Genomic DNA, 4,251 nt, shown 5'->3' on the forward strand with positions numbered 1-4,251 from the left:
TAGGATACCCTAAGGAAACCATTGGGTATACCTTCTACCTTAGATCCGAAGGCAATATCTTTGTTGCCAAGGATGGATCCTTTCTGGAGAAAGAGTTTCTCTCAAAAGGAGTAAGTGGGAGGAAAGTAAAACTTGATGAAGTACTACCTCTTGAACCGGAAAGTAGTGCAGCTCAGGAAAATGTTCCTGTGGTTCCTACACCGACTGGAGAGGAAATTAATGATGATGATCAAGGTACTTCGGATCAAGTTGCTACTGAACTTCGTAGGTCCACAAGGACACGTTCCACACCAGAGTGGTATGGCAACCCTGTCCTGGAAATCATGTTGTTAGACAGCGGTGAACCTTAGAACTATGAAGAAGTGATGGCGGGCCCAGTTTCCAACAAATGGCTTGAAGCCATGCAATTCGAGATAGGATCCATGTATGAAAACAAAGTATGGACTTTGACAGACTTGCCCGATGATCGGTGAGCGATAGAAAACAAATGGATCTTTATGAAGAAGACGGACGCGGATGGTAATATTACCATCTATAAAGCTCGACTTGTCGCTAAGGGTTATCGGCAAGTTCAAGGGGTTGACTACGATGAGACTTTCTCTCCCGTAGCGAAGCTGAAGTCCGTCCGAATCATGTTAGCAATTGCCGCATACTATGATTATGAGATATGGCAAATGGACGTCAAAACGGCATTCCTTAACGGCTATCTTAAGGAAGAACTGTATATGATGCAGCCGGAAGGTTTTGTCGATCCTGAGAATGCTAACAAGGTATGAAAGCTCCAGCGATCCATTTATGGGCTGGTGCAAGCATCTCGGAGTTGGAACATTCGCTTTGATGAAATGATCAAAGCGTTTGGCTTTATGCAGACTTATGGAGAAGCCTGCGTTTCCAAGAAAGTGAGTGGGAGCTCTGTAGCATTTATCATATTATATGTAGATGACATACTTTTGACAGGAAATGATACAGAACTTTTGGACAGCATTAAGGCCTACTTGAACAAATGTTTTTCAATGAAGGACCTTGGAGAAGCTGCTTACATATTAGGCATCAAGATCTATAGGGATAGATCGAGAAGCCTCATAGGTCTTTCACAAAGCACATACCTTGATAAGATATTGAAGTTCAATATGGATCAGTCCAAGAAAGGGATCTTGCCTGTATTGCAAGGTGTGAGATTGAGCTCAGCTCAATGCCCGACCACGGCAGAAGATATAAAAGAGATGAGTGTCATCCCCTATGCCTCAGCCATAGGGTCTATTATGTATGCCATGCTGTGTACCAGACCTGATGTAAGCCTTGCCGTAAGTTTGGTAGGCAAGTACCAAAGTAATTCCGGCAAGGAACACTGGACAACGGTCAAGAATATCCTGAAGTACCTGAAGAGGACTAAGGATTTGTTTCTCGTTTATGGAGGTGACGAAGAGCTCGTCATAAAGGGTTACGTCGATGCTAGCTTCGACACAGATCTGGATGACTCTAAGTCACAAACCGGATACATGTATATGTTGAATGGTGGAGCAGTAAGCTGGTGCAGTTGCAAGCACAGCGTCGTGGCGGGATCTACATGTGAAGCAGAGTACATGGCAGCCTCGGAGGCAGCGCATGAAGCAATATGGATGAAGGAGTTCATCATCGACCTAGGAGTCATACCCAATGTGGAGGGGCCGATCACTCTCTTCTGTGACAACACTGGAGCTATTGCCCTTGCCAAGGAGCCCAGGTTTCACAAGAAGATCAGGCACATCAAGCGTCGTTTCAACTCCATCCGTGAAAATGTTCAAGATGGAGACATAGATATTTGCAAAGTGCATACGGATCTGAGTGTCGCAGATCCATTGACTAAACCTCTTCCGCGAGCAAAACATGATCTACACCAAAACTCTATGGGTGTTCGTTTCATCACAATGTAACTAGATTATTGACTCTAGAGCAAGTGGGAGACTGTTGGAAATATGCCCTAGAGGCAATAATAAAAGATTATTATTATATTTCCTTATTCATGATAATCGTCTGTTGTTCATGCTATAATTGTGTTATCCAGAAATCGTAATACATGTGTGAATACACAGACCACAACATGTCCCTAGAGAGCCTCTAGTTGACTAGCTCGTTGATCAACTGATAGTCATGGTTTCCTGACTATGGACATTGGATGTCGTTGATAACGGGATCACATCATGAGGAGAATGATGTGATGGACAAGACCCAATCCTAAGCATAGCACAAGATCGTGTAGTTCGTTTGCTAGAGCTTTTCCAATGTCAAGTATCTTTTCCTTAGACCATGAGATCGTGTAACTCCCGGATACCGTAGGAGTGCTTTGGGTGTACCAAACGTCGCAACGTAACTGGGTGACTATAAAGGTATACTACGGGTATCTCCGAAAGTGTCTGTTGGGTTGACACAAATCAAGACTGGGATTTTTCACTCCGTATGATGGAGAGGTATCTCTGGGCCCACTCGGTAATGCATCATCATAATGAGCTCAAAGTGACCAAGTGTATGGTCACGGGATCATGCATTACGGTACGAGTAAAGTGACTTGCCGGTAACGAGATTGAACAAGGTATTGGGATACCGACGATCGAATCTCGGGCAAGTAACGTACCGATTGACAAAGGGAATTGTATACGGGGTTGCTTGAATCCTCGAAATCGTGGTTCATCCGATGAGATCATCAAGGAGCATGTGGGAGCCAACATGGGTATCCAGATCCGGCTGTTGGTTATTGACCGGAGAGTCGTCTCGGTCATTTCTACGTGTCTCCCGAACCCGTAGGGTCTACACACTTAAGGTTCGGTGACGCTAGGGTTGTAGAGATAGGAGTATGCAGTAACCCGAAAGTTGTTCGGAGTCCCGGATGAGATCCCGGACGTCATGAGGAGTTCCGGCATGGTCCGGATGTAAAGAATTATATATAGGAAGTCAGGTTTCGGTCATCGGGAAAGTTTCGGGGGTGACCAGTATTGTACCGGGACCACTGGAAGGGTCCCGGGGGTCCACCGGGTGGGGCCACCTATCCCGGAGGGCCCCATGGGCTGAAGTGGGAGGGGAACCAGCCCCTGGTGGGCTGGTGCGCCTCCCCTTGGGCCCCCCTGCGCCTAGCATTGGGAAACCCTAGGGGTGGGGGCACCTCCACCTGGCATGGGGGGCAAGCCAGCCCCCTGGCCGGCGCCCCCCCTTGGAGATGCCATCTCCTAGGGCCGGCGCCCCCCTAGGAGCCCTATATAAAGAGGGGGGGAGGGAGGGCAGCCGCACCCATGCTCTTGGCGCCTCCCTCTCCCTCTGCTACACCTCTCCCTCTCGCGGAAGCTTGGCGAAGCCCTGCCGGGATCGCTGCTGCATCCACCACCACGCCGTCGTGCTGCTGGATATCCATCAACCTCTCCTTCCCCCTTGCTGGATCAAGAAGGAGGAGACGTCTTCCCCAACCTTACGTGTGTTGAACGCGGAGGTGCTGTCCGTTCAGCACTAGGATCATTGGTGATTTGGATCACGACGAGTACGACTCCCTCAACCCCGTTCTCTTGAACGCTTCCGCTTGATCTATAAGGGTATGTAGATGCACTCCTCTCTCTCGTTGCTAGATGAACTCATAGATTGATCATGGTGAAACTGTAGGAATTTTTTATTTTCTGCAATGTTCCCCAACAGAAAATCCTTTGTGCGGGTAGTAGACCTGATATTCTTGTTGCTTCCCTTGTATCTGCGTATTTCTTATCTTGATGGCATGGTGGAGTTTTGTTACAAAGATTCCGGCAATCTGCGATCATGATAGATCAAGAAAGTGCTTCAGGTTGTTATGCACTTCTCATTTGGATGTGCAAGCTCTTAATGCAAATGAACATCACTTTTATTGCCCCTTATGATAGCAACCTTTATTGAGAAGTCCATAGCTTTTATTTTGTTATCATCACAAGTTTGTACAAAGCTTATTTTCCCTTACAATAAAAGATTAAACATATATAGGTGCAATTTTTATTGCTTTGCATGGATGACAACTTACATGAAGGATTTTATTTAATCCATAGGTAGATATGGTGTACTCTCATGACAAGAAATTGGGTTTGAGGGTATTTGGATGCATAAGTAGTATCTCAACTTAGTACAAAATTTTGGCTAGCAAAAGATTATGAGCAAACACCACATGTTAGAGAATCCATGAAAATATAACTTCTGTGTTAATATAAGAAAACATAACCTATTATGTTGTCCTCTTTTCCAACATCAACTACTTGATCAAGCTTC

This window comes from Triticum dicoccoides, chromosome 1B, assembly GCF_002162155.2.
Source record: "Triticum dicoccoides isolate Atlit2015 ecotype Zavitan chromosome 1B, WEW_v2.0, whole genome shotgun sequence".
In the NCBI taxonomy this organism is placed as follows: Eukaryota; Viridiplantae; Streptophyta; class Magnoliopsida; order Poales; family Poaceae; genus Triticum; species Triticum dicoccoides.